This window comes from Hemicordylus capensis, chromosome 1, assembly GCF_027244095.1.
Source record: "Hemicordylus capensis ecotype Gifberg chromosome 1, rHemCap1.1.pri, whole genome shotgun sequence".
In the NCBI taxonomy this organism is placed as follows: domain Eukaryota; kingdom Metazoa; phylum Chordata; class Lepidosauria; order Squamata; family Cordylidae; genus Hemicordylus; species Hemicordylus capensis.
In genome coordinates, this window is record NC_069657.1 from 24,577,601 (window position 1) to 24,591,001 (window position 13,401).

The window sequence follows — 13,401 nt, forward strand, 5'->3', positions numbered from 1 at the left end:
TACACTTTACTGGAAGAGCTGGTGTAGCATAGTGGCTCAGCAACTGAGCTATGAGCCAGAACATCTCCAATTGGAATCTTGCCTCTGCCATAAACACTTTCTAGGTAGCCTTGAGCATGTCACTTCCTCTCAGCTCCAACTGCAATATAAGTATCATAATACCTATCTTGCAGATAAGAATGGTAATAGGTAATGGGGTCGTTCACACAATCAGTATTGGCATAGGACAAGAGTTTTACCCATATCTGGGAGCTGTGTGTGAATGTAAAACAAGGTAGGAGGCAGGAAGCTTGATCATTTTGCTAAGCCTCAACTAGTTAGAATGGTTTACCCTCCTACCTTATTTTAAGTGGTGTGGGGGGGGATCTGGGTAGGGCAAACTCATCACTCCAAGGTCCCTTCCAATTCTAAATGTCCACATTCCTATTATTATTCTATCACACTATTTCTCATAAATGCACAGGCTCTTTCACCACCTCCTAAATGACTATTAAGAAGAACACATACCCCTAAGTGTATCTCACCTCATCCTCCATATTAACTGAATGATTGTATATGTTCTTAACAACACTGTTTATATAAACACATCTTGATATATGAACAGCGATATATTTTGTAGATCAAGCCTCTGGTGTTGCTCTGGAGATCCAATTCACAATCTTCATTAGCCATGACTCTCAGAATTATTTAATTTCTTCTTTTTAATGCTTAATGCTATTAACATACATTTTAATAACTATCATGGAAAAAGATTCTTACAGGATCTGCGGTTGCTAGGAAACTATTGCCTTAGTTGTGCAAATCTTCCATGCTGCATACAGTCTCCTGTATCAATTTTTGTTGTCTGGCAACCTTAGAAAGCCTAGATTTCAGGTATTCTCCCCTGCCCCCCTTTTCTTCTTTTTAAAGGGAGATGTTTGATTAGTTTAATGGTAAATCATTTGCAGTGGAACGATATGAATATCATCATCATTCAAATTCAGTGAAGTTGCCTTGAAATCCCAAGTCAATGCTTTTCAGCTGATTGGTCCGGATCTTCAGAGATGTAAAATGATGAGGTCTATGGACAGCAAAGATAGGAAGGAGGGTGTTGGGCAAAGAAAGCGTGTTGTTTGGGCATGGGGAAATAGGAGCTAGGGATCCTTCTTACATATACAACGAAGCTTCAAATATCTTGCAGGGTTGAGATGAGCCCTAGAATAGACTTTATGGTTAAAAATAATATTTGCATGCTGCTTTTCAACAACAACAAAAAGTTGTGAAATAGCCAGTTCAAATTATATAGTACAGAGACGGCCTGTCCATTTGGCAGACCTAGGCAGTTGCCTAGAACATCAATTCTTTGAGCAAGTGGGGTGCATAAACAGTGCCAGAATATAGTACGGCCAATTATTCTCTCTCTCTCCTTTTAGTATTGCCCCCCTGAAGGACTGCAAAGTGATGTAAGAATGTAATATGTAACACCGCACCCTGCTCCCCAAAAGGCCCGCACATCCTGCATCCCAAAATACACTAGACTGGGTCTCACGATCAGTGAGACCCGGTTTGTACTGGTGAGCGGGGAGAGCAGGCTTAGCCTGCTCTCCCCGCTCACGAGCGGGCAGGGAGCCCTGGGTGGCCAAATCGGCTGCCCACATGATGGCGGGCCCCTAGACGGAGCCGGAAGGGGGTGGGTGGAGCGGGGGCTGCGCAGCCCCCACAAGTCCCAGTATGCCCTGCGCGACTGCGCAGGGCATACTGGGGAAACCCCCGAGCCGGGAGGCTGCTTTTAAGCCTCCCAGTCGGGGGTTTACTCGTGAGTAGGTGCGGCACAAAGCCGCACTGCGGCTACTCACGAGCCTAAAAAGCAGGTGTTCTCGAGCGGGTTAGCCGCTCCAGAACCACCGGGCTCGGCTGCGAGCCATTGCACCTCCTGCCCCAATAAACAGCGAGTCTCATAAGCTGCATCCCCTCTTTTCTTTTCTTCTCTGGAGCCTCTTTTCTTCTCTGGAGTGTTCGGGGAGTTTTGCCCACATAATAGACTTGGGAACTCTCTCCCACTGCGGGCTAGTCATCTGCTGGACATCCATGTGGGCTGGTCAGCCTGTGTGGCTCAAGTTCAAGCCAGGCCTCCGCACTTCTCAGCTAGGGATGTGTGAGCTAGCTTGATTTGAACCACCCCGGTTTGGCTGGTCCAAGTTTGAATCGGACCAGCCCCCCAAAAGGGAGTGCCGGAGTTCAAACCGGATGGGCTCTGGATCTAAAAGAACTGGTCCAAACTGGTTTGGGGATATATATGTAAAGGGGCCTTTACAAGTAAAGAGGGGCATTTCCTATAGTAAGAGCAGGGGGGCAGGAGAAAGGGTACTTTGTACCTTATCTGCAGGTGGGGGAGGTGGTAGAGACATCGGGGGGGGGAAGGCAGCAGCAGGGGCTACTCCAAGCCCCCCACTGGCCTCCTGAAAGACAGCCTGGAGCATCTTCAGCCCAGGCTGTCCTTCTGGAGGCCAGCGGGGGGGGGGGGTGTTTGGAGAAGCTTCCGCCGCTTTCCCCAGCACCTCCAATGTCTCCACCGCCTCTGCCACTGCAGGTAAGCACCCTTTCTCTCTCCCTCCCACAGGCTCACTATAGGGAATGCCCCTCTTTACCTGTAGAGGAGAATCCTCTCCAGATTCCCCTATACAAGCATAACCCCCAAACAGCCCACAAACCACTTTGGCCCGGTTCAGTGGCTGAACCAGACCAGACCTGATTTGGCTGGACCCAGACCCAGAACTGGACTGGGCCGGATTGTTTTGAATTCAGACAGAATTTGAACCAAACTAGCCAAACTGGTTCCATGCACATCCCTATTCTCAGCTGGGTGAGCACAAGAATCAAACTTGCACTCTAGAGGGTTAAATCTAGAGGGTTAGAAACCCTGGGACCAGCCCCGGTGCCACCTCCAGCATTGTGGAGCACCTAGGGGCACAAAAGTGGGGTGGGTGGTAGGCACCCAGGGGTGCCTACCACCCACCAAACCCCAAGGTAATCAGACACACTTCCGATTATTGGTGAATTTTTAAAGTATTTTTTAATTCCTCATAGGGAGTGATGAGGATTCCAGCAAATGTATCACTTTACGTCAGGGGGGAAAGGGGTGGCCTAGAGCGGAGTATGGTGGGTGGTAGTTCCCAAGGGGGGCAAGGAAGCTACCACAATTATTTGAAAGGAGTTGGTCAAATTGCTCCACAATAGGGGATAATGGGCTGGTTCGAGCACATTATATCCTATGAGAAAATTAATTAAAATATTTCAAATATTTATAAAAATATAGTAGGAGTGTCTGATTGCTTTGGGGTTTGGGTGGTAGTTGGCACCCATGGGTGCTCCACATTAGGGAATAATGGGCTGGTTCGAGTCCCATTATACCCTATGAGAAAAAAATATAAATAAATTTCAAAAATTCATTTAAAAATGTACAAGTGTCCGATTGCTTTGGGGGTTGGGTGGTAGGTACCCATGGGTGCCAGCTACCACCACACCCACTTTTGGAGGTTTGAACTAGTTCAAACTGGTTTGAATCGAACCCCCCCAAGTTTGGTTTGAATTCGAACCTGCAGCTTGAACCTGATGGTTGGTTCGGTTCGAATTCGTACCATTGAACCAAACCAGTTTGATTTCAAATTGGTTTGCATATCCCTACTTGCAGCCCTCTATGATCAAACCTTGCTTGTCTGAACTAGGGATGTGCATGAACCGGTTCGGAGGCCCTTTTACAGACTTCCAAAGTGGTTCAAAGGTCCGGTGGTTTGGCCTGTTCAATGACAGGGTGTTTACCTTTAAGGAACAGATAGATGCTTAAGGTAAGCAACCTTCCCCTGCCGGTGCTGTGCTTAAGGTAAACAACCCCCATCATCGAATAGGCCATTGCCGGTTCCGTGCACACCCCTAATCTGAACTTGGTTCTAATTCTACACTTAAAAGCGTTATTGATCCAGGTTGTACTTTCATTTTCCCAGGAGTTTAGAGTCCTGCAGATAAACTGAGCCAAATTCTCATTTGGATAGATATTAAGTACATTCCGATTTGACCCATGCACATAACTCAATTTTTCAGCTTTGTAATTAAGCCTATTGAATCAGAGTCCACTGGGATGCTGCCATGGCTTCAGAATGCAAGAGCTGCTGCAAACAAGACAGGAGTATAATCAGCAGAAGTTTGTGATTCCTGCCATGCATCAAGCCCCAACTAACCTTGGGAGAAAATGAAACCCAGACCTCCCAGTATGTCACAGGGAATTATTCATGAGTCTGCCAGGCCAGTTCAATATGTTATAGTTTGATTAATCTTTTAAGCAACACCTTGGCATTATTAGAAACTTGTAAGTTGCTTCATCGGTATTAACAAATTCAATAGTGCTGGTCAACGCTGCTCTTCCGAGACCCTCCATAATCTCTAAGCAAACAAATGTGGTTCCTTGCTGTGCTTGGAGGTTGCAAAATCCTGCTAAGAAGCCACTGCAGAGAAGGAGAGGAAGAAAATAAAACCTCATGTGTATAGCCATTCATTTTGATTTCTGTTTTAGCTGATTCCCTTGTAAATATGAAGCAATCTTTGGGCAGCACAGATCAACAGAGGCGAAGACTCATTTTCCCAGCCTCCAGATAGCCCACAAAGCACCACATGATGAGTGTAGTGCCTTGGGGGATCTCCCCATCAGACGGGTGCTCTAGGCGCCCATTTCTGTGTTTCCTTGGTCTCCATGGAGCCCAAGGAGACACATAATTGGTTTGCAGGCAAAATACAAAGTGCTAGTTATAAGCCCTAAACAGCTTAGGCCCTGGGTAAGAGAGCATCTTCTTCACTATGAGCTACACCGTCCATTGACGTCTTCTGAGGAGGTCCGTCTCCAGTTACCGCCAACTCGCCTGGTGGCTACACAGAGACGGGCCTTCTCAGTTACTGCCCAGAGATTGTGGAATGCGCTCCCTGTTGAGATACGATCCTCCCTATCTTTGACAATTTTTTAAAAAACATCTGAAAACCCATCTTTTCACCCAAGCTTAACCAGGTTTTTAAAATTGTCTGTTTTAATTTTATGATTGATTTTAAATTGTTGAATTGTTTTAACTTTTTATATGTGTTTTAATCATTTTATGTTTGGGCAGTATAATCCCAGCAGCCGGGGTAAGGGAGTGCTTGCTCCCTTAACCTCGGCTAGGAGCCAGGTTTGGGAGTGGGGTTATGCTGGGTGGGAATGCCGAGATCTACACGGATCCCAGCACTCCACAGAAGCAGCCTATCCCAGGCTAGGCTGCCCTAGCCTGTTCTAGGCTGCTCATGAGAACAGCTTCTTGGTCTGGCTACTGCCCTTTTCTTGGGAACTGGGTTTCCAATTCTGGCTACTGCCCTTTTCTATGGCACATCCATGTGCCATAGTAATCGTCACCTTAAGAGAGGTGTTCCCCCTCCCCAATGGAGAGAATGCCCCTTTGAAGATGGCACTTGCCACCGGCAGTTTTCAGAAGTACTTGGTTTTTTAAAAATAATAATAATATTTTGTTGCCCAGCTAACCAGGAATACCTTTTATCAAATATTTTTTTAAAAACCAATTAATCTTAATTGATCACATGTTACAGTCTCAGGCTTACATATTGCACAAAGCTCAATGCACATTGTAATGCAATGTACACCCAGTTGCTAAAGAATGCTGTTGTACAAACACAAAAAATGGCACAAACGGAATTACATGACAAGGAGGTCACTATATGTAATGAACCCACTGTCACGCAACTCCATTTTTACAATTTTTGCACCTGAGCAACAGTGATCTTGCACAACTGCATGTACATTGCATGACAATCTGCATAGAACTTTGCACAGCATACAGGTGAAACTCAGAAAATTAGAATATCGTGCAAAAGTCCATTAATTTCAGTAATGCAAATTAAAAGGTGAAACTGATATATGAGACAGGCGCATAACATGCAAAGTGAGATAAGTCAAGCCTTAATTTGTTATAATTGTGATGATCATGGCATACAGCTCATGAAAACCCCAAATCCACAATCTCAGAAAATTAGAATATTACATGGAACCAAGAAGACAAGGATTGAAGAATTGAACAATATCGGACCTCTGAAAAGTATACAGTGTACTGTGCTTGATTGGCCAGCAAACTCGCCTGACCTGACCCCATAGAGAATCTATGGGGCATTGCCAAGAGAAGGATGAGAGACATGAGACCAAACAATGCAGAATTGCTGAAGGCCGCTAATGAAGCATCCTGGTCTTCCATAATACCTCATCAGTGCCACAGGCTGATAGCATCCATGCCACGCCGCATTGAAGCAGTAATTGCTGCAAAAGGGGCCCAAACCAAGTACTGAATACATATGCATGCTTATACTTTTCAGAGGTCCGATATTGTTCTATTCTTCAAGCCTTGTCTTCTTGGTTCCATGTAATATTCTAATTTTCTGAGATTGTGGATTTGGGGTTTTCATGAGCTGTACGCCATGATCATCACAATTATAACAAATTAAGGCTTGACTTATCTCGCTTTGCATGTAATGCGTCTGTCTCATATATCAGCTTCACCTTTTAATTTGCATTACTGAAATTAATGGACTTTTGCACGATATTCTAATTTTCCGAGTTTCACCTGTATGAGTATGTTTTTAGATAAAGACTGCTGCTGCTGCTACAAATATTTATATATCACTTTTCAACAAAAGTTCTCAAAGCAGTTTACACGGGAAAATAATAAAGAAAGAAAGAAAGAAAGATAGATAGATAGGATAGTAAACCACACACCCCTCTCTTTATATACACACAAACACCTATATTGGGCAACAGTGATATAGGAAGATGCTGAAAGGCATCATCTCATACAGTGCGCGAGATGACAATGGTAAACCACTGGTAGTGGTTAGAGTGCTGGACTAGGACCGGGGAGGCCCGAGTTCAAATCCCCATTCAGCCATTATACTTGCTGGGTGACTCTGGGCCAGTCACGTCTCTCTCAGCCTAACCTACTTCACAGGTTTGTTGTGAGGAGTAACGTAAGTATGTAGTACACCGCTCTGGGCTCCTTGGAGGAAGAGCAGGATATAAAATGTTTTTAAAATGTTAAAAAACCAACCAACCAACCAACCAACAAAACCCTCCTGTATTCAACCAAAGAAAACCATATGGCTCTGTGGTCACCAGGAGCCGACGACTCGATTGCACAACTTACACACACACACACACACACACACACACACACACACACACACACATCTTTCATGGTTTGGTATGGAAGTTTCATTTCACCCACTGAGGTCTAACAGTCTGCAAGCATATCAACATCTTCTCTCACTAGGATTCTAGTATTTCCCTTGCTCTATGACAGGGTTTCTCACCCTTGGCCTTTGGCCATTGTGGCTAGAGATTATGGGCATTGAAGTCCACCAACATCTGGGGACCGAACCAGTGTTTCCTCTAACAGGGATTCCCAGATGTTGTTGACTACAACTCCCGTAACCCCCAAGCAAAGGCTATTGCAGCTGGGGATGCTGGGAGCTGTAGTCAACAACATCTGGAAATCCCTGTTAGAGGGAACACTGGACTGAACATCTGGGAACCCTGGTCTATAAGATCTCATTCCCCATGTTTTCCAATGGAAAGGTTTTTTGGGATTTTCTGGTGGAGATTCCCCCCCACCGCGGGGGGGGGGGTTGTTTTGGTAGTCTGGCTAAGGTCTGGAACCTACCTGTGAAACTGCAAAACTGTCTTTTGTGGTTTAGTCTGGGAGTCTCTGGTTCTGTGCTGGGGTTGGACAGGGCCAGTTGCTCTCCCCCTGCTTAATGTAAGAGGATCACCACTTTAAAAGGCACCTCTTTGCTCATTTAGCAGGACTAGCCTAATAAGCTGCTAATCGCTATTAGAGAAAACAGGTTGTTCACCATTAACTGTCAAACAATATCAGAAGAATTAGAGAGGGCTATTTCTTCACCTGGCACCACAGAATAGCATGGCCCATGACAGTACATGCTCTCATGGCAGAGGCTTCCCTTCCAATATGAAGCAGGGTGTCGCCACACCTCATGGTTGGCTGTGATTGAAAATATGTGCAAGTAGGTACCCTGCAAACATGCCTGTGCAGGAGAAAGGCAGGCAGTTGACCCAGGAGGAAGGGAAATGCAGAATTTAAGGAAGTACAAGCACACAGCGTATGGGAGTGATGACGATCTTCTATTCCTCCCTGCATTTCTTAAATTAGAGTTCAAAACCTTTCCCAGGTTCCTATCACTGAATGTTTTGAATATTCTTGATCCATTTTGCTTTTCAAGTTATGGGATCTGGAATTAAAATAACATGGGAGGTGAGCCCAAGCTTTTGAATTTAACAGGGCTTGGCTGTTTCTGGGGACTTTTTGCATTTGCTGGCTCCACTCCACTGGCACCATACTTTACTGGTAACCATGGATTCTGAGGGGTGGGGGAATGATTTTTCTTGGCCTTAAATATCTAATTTGCTTAATTGCTCAGTCATATCTAATGCATTTGAACTGAAGAAACAGTTTCAAAAGTCAACAGTTTGTGCTTTGAGCCCTCTAGATTGGTGTGTGTGCTTCTCTTCAAAATGCCTCAAACCTGAGAAGGAGCTGGTGTACAATTTGCACTGCATCTCAAGAGATTAGCCACGGAATTCTTCTAAGGCTGGCAAGAGAAGAATTCTCACTTTGACAAGACTTCTCAATAGCCCAAGATTCCAGTTGGCTTGTACTTAAGATTTAGAATGAAATATGTTCAACCTTTAACACCCCTAAAAACCCACAATCATCATTGCGGTAGTTGAGCCAGGTAGTTGAGTTGAGTCAGGCTGAGAATAACTCACTTGCATGGCATTCAAAGATCCTTTTAGACTCCAGAAAGCCAGCTATGTGACCCTGACATCGTTCACCTAATACTTAGAAACAAGCTTTTCCTAAATCTTATGAGCAGGGTCTCAAACCAGGGCTCCCAGAAGTTAGCTGGCGGGCAGGCAGGCTAGGAGGTCTGCTTGCCCCATAGGCCCAACCTAGGATACTGCTACAAGTATTATGTTTATTTATTTAAAATATTTCTACCCTGCCTTTCCACGATTTGTGATCTTGGCAACAAACTGACAACAAAGCCAAGAATAACAGTAGTAAGGGAGCAAATATCATAACGTTATTAGAAACAAAGATGTGAAAGAATAAGATTGTCTGTCTGGCATCTAAATAATAGAAGCAAAGCACTAATCGAGCATTTCTGGAGAAAGGATTCCAGACAGTGCAACCACAGAAAATGCCCTGTCTTCAGTTGCCACCCCTAAATTGTTATGGTGAGGGCACCTGGAAAGAACCTTGGATGATGGTCTAAGTCAGGGATTCCCAACCTTTTCCAACAAGTGTACCCTTTCTGCTGCAAACTTTTAGTCCAGCAAGTACCCCATAGAGATTGTGTGTGTGTCTATGTGCATGTATAATATGCACAAACAAAAATTTAAATGTTCCAGTTGTTTGTTTGTTTAATTTATATACAGCCTGACTCCAAAGGTTCTAGGTGGTTCACAAAAATAATCACAATAAAGACAAAATAAAACAAATAGCAATTTAAAACCATTTAAAAACATTCGAAGATTACTAAAAGCTAGGCTAAAAAAATGTGTCTTAAGGGCTCTTTTAAAGGTTGGTAAAGATGTTAAGCCACAAATGTCTATAGGGAGCACATTCCACAGTGCAGGAGTGACTACAGAGAAGGCCCACTCCCAAGTCACTGCCAGCTGGGATGATGACATACAGAGAAAGACCTTTCTTGATTATCTTAATGTGTGGTGGGAATCATGCAGAAGAAAGCACTCTCGCAGGTAACCAGATCCTAAGCTGTTTAGGGCTTTAAAGGTAATTACCAGCACTTTGTATTTTGCCCAGAAACACATCCCAGAAGCCCAGCAGAGAGGGAAGGGAGAGTCCAGCTATCTCCCACCCAGTGCTGCCTGGAGTGAGAGACTAGGTGGGCGCTGGGGTTCCTTCTGCTGTTGCTTGCCTGCCTGCCTTTGCTTCTTCTATGGGGCTGTAGCCTCAGGTTAACATCTGCGGGAAGTGTGGGCAGGATTGGGACCAGCCCCTGAGTGACTCAGCTGTTCCTTGGGTCACCTGCTCAGTTTTTAACTTTATAGGAATGCTCCTTGTGACTCAGGGTATTAGAAGCCCAGTAGAGAGGGAAGGGAGAGTCCAGCTATCTCCCACCTAGTGCTGCCTGGGGTAAGAGACTAGGTGGGCGCTGGGGTTCCTTCTGCTGTTGCCTACCTTTGCTTCTCCTATGGAGCTGTAGCCTCAGGTTAACATGTGTGGGCAGGATTGGGACCAGCCCCTGTGTGACTCAGCTGTTCCTCGGGTTACCTGCTCAGTTTTGGGCTTTATAGGAAGGCTCCTGGTGGTGGTGGTGGGCCCACCACTGGTGGGGTTGCCACCAAAGGGCCAACACCAAAGGGGCTTGCCCCTTTTGGGGAGCCACTTCAGGGGAGAATGAGGGTGAGGGCTAGAGGCTTTCTGTTTAATTAGTTTTAAGCTGTTTTAGACTTGGGTTGAAGTTGCTGTAATGTGTTTGGGTTTGTCTGGAGATGGGGGTGCCCTCATTGACTATGGGGCAGCTATCGTGGTGGTGGGGAATAGAAGAAGTAACATTGGCAGGTCAGCGGGCCGTTGCAGGGGAAGGGTAGTCAGAAATTTAATAGCTGTCTCCCCTTCTGGCTGCCCTGCCAGCTCTTTGACCTCAGTGAGCACTGCCAACAACCCACATAGCTTTCCCCTGCTCCTCTGTAATGCCAGGTCGGTCCAAAATAAATCTGAACTCATCCATGATTTGATCATGGATGAAAGGGCTGACCTGGTATGTATTACCAAGACTTGGTTGGGGGAGGCTAGTGGTCCAGTTTGGTCCCAGCTTCTTGCTCTAGGATATTCTGTAGAGGAGCAGGTGAGGGGACGTGGGCAGGGAGGTGGGGTGGCTGTGGTCTATAAGGATAACATCTCCCTTACCAGGGTCCCTGTCAGGGTATCGGACCATATTGAATGTGTGTACTTGAGTTTGGGGACCAGGGATAGATTGGGACTTCTGTTGGTGTACGGATCACCCTGCTGCCCAGTAGAATCCCTTACTGAGCTCATGGACTTGGTTGTGGAACTCGCGTTGGAGTCTCCCAGACTCTTGGTGCTGGGGAACTTCAATGTTCATTTCGGGACCAATCTGTCCGGGGGAGCTCAGGAGTTCATAGTAGCCATGGCAACTATGGGCATATCCCAAGTGGTCTCTGGACCGACGCATATTGCACGTCACATGCTTGATTTGGTATTTTACTCTGATCAGGGTGGTGTTCCGTGGATGGGGACTCCTGTGATTTCCCCATTGTCATGGACGGACCACCATATGGTTAAGATTGGATTTACAACCACTTCCCACCTCTGCAGGGGAGAGGGGCCCATTAGAATGGTTTGCCCGAAGAGGTTATTGGATCCACTAAGATTCCAAGAAGCCTTGGAGGGATTTAATGTTGGCTTTGCTGGTGATCCTGTTGATGCCCTGGTTGCGAATTGGAACAACTTGCTCACCAGGGCAGTAGACACGATTGCTCCCAAGCGTCCCCTCCGACCCGCTTCAGATTTGGCCCCTTGGTATACGGAAGATCTACGGGGGGCTGAAACAGCAAGATAGGTGACTGGAGCACAAGTAGAGGAAGACTCGACTCGAATCTGACAGATTGTGACATAGAGCACATCTAAAGATCTATGCTCAGGCAATACATGAGACAAAGAGGCGGTTCTTTTGTCCAGCTGAGTTGTTCAGGGTTGTGAGGGGATTAGTATCTGCCCCTCTCGCTTGAACCAGAATTTGGAATCGTCAGTTACCCGCTGTGATGTGTTTAAAGAGTTTTTTGCAGATAAAATCTCTCAGATTAGGGCCAACCTAGATGAAGACTCCACAATTAATTTTATGTCTGAGCTGGAGGTGCCCAGCGACTCCTCTTATGTGATTCGACTGGATCAATTTCAGTTTGTGACTCCTGAGGATGTGGACAAGCTGCTTGGAGCGGTGAGGCCTACCACTTGTTCTCTTGACCCTTGTCCAACATGGCTTGTTTGCTCTAGCAGAGAGGTTGTTTTAAACAGCCTGGTGGAAATCATAAATGCTTCTCTGAGGGAGGGCAGGATGCCTCCTTGTCTTAAGGAGGCAATCATTAGACCTCTTCTAAAGAAGTCTGCATTAGATCCCTCAGAGTTGAGCAATTATAGGCCTGTTTCCAAACTCCCATGGCTGGGCAAGGTAATTGAGAGGGTGGTTGACTCTCAGCTCCAGGCGGTCTTGGAGGAAACTGATTATCTAGACCCATTTCAAACTGGTTTGGGGGCAGGCTATGGGGAGGAGACTGCTTTGGTCGGCCTGATGGATGATCTCCAATTGGCGATTGACAGAGGAAATGTGACTCTGTTGGTCCTTTTGGATCTCTCGGCAGCTTTCGATACTATCGACCACAGTATCCTTCTGGAACGTCTGAGGGGGTGGGAGGCACTGTTTTACAGTGGTTCCACTCCTACCTCTCGGATAGATTCCAGATGGTGTCAATTGGAGACAGTTGCTGTTCAGAATCTAAGCTTAAGTATGGTGTCCCTCAAGGCTCCGTACTTTCTCCAATGCTTTTTAACATCTACATGAAACCGCTGGGAGAGATCATCAGGGGATTTGGAGCTGGGTGTTACCAGTATGCTGATGACACCCAGATCTACTTCTCCATGTCAACTTCTTCAGGAGCTGGCATATCCTCCCTAAATGCCTGCCTGGAAGCAATAATGGGCTGGATGAGGGAGAATAAACTGAAGCTGAATCCAGATAAGACGGAGGTACTTATTGTGCAGGGTCAGAACTATAGAGGTGATTTTGATCTGCCTGTTCTAGATGGGGTCACACTTCCCCAAAAGGAACAGGTTCGCAGTCTGGGAGTACTTCTGGATTCATACCTCTCCCTGGTTTCTCAGGTTGAGGCAGTGGCCAGGGGTGCTTTCTATCAGCTTCGGTTGATATGCCAGCTGCGCCCGTTTATCGAGATTAATGACCTCAAAACAGTGATACATGTGTTGGTGACCTCCAGACTTGACTTTTGTAATGCTCTCTACGTGGGGCTGCCTTTGTACGTAGTCCGGAAACTTCAGTTGGTTCAGAATGCGGCAGTCAGGTTGGTCTCTAGGTCATCTCGGAGAGACCATGTTACTCCTTTACTGATGGAGTTACACTGGCTGCCAATAGGTTCCCAGATAAAATACAAAGTGCTAGTTATAACTTACAAAGCCTAAACGGCTTAGGCCCTGGGTATCTAAGAGAGCGTCTTCTTCATTATGAACCCCACCGCCCATTGAGGTCATCTGAGGAGGT

General features: G+C 46.0%; 1 protein-coding gene across 16 annotated transcripts in view; it reads left to right on the top strand.

Moving 5' to 3' along the window:
• The window catches only part of BEGAIN (brain enriched guanylate kinase associated), a 359,789-nt gene that overhangs the window by 84,287 nt on the left and 262,101 nt on the right, over nt 1-13,401 (top strand). The window contains exon 1 of one of the 16 annotated variants that reach the window (XM_053284666.1): nt 10,202-10,238. The exons of 14 other annotated variants lie outside the window; for them this stretch is intronic. The gene's annotated coding sequence lies outside the window, so the exon portion shown is untranslated. Of the gene's footprint in view, nt 1-10,201; nt 10,239-13,401 lie in introns of those variants that run through there. One more of the 16 variants, XM_053284655.1, reaches the window with a different exon arrangement.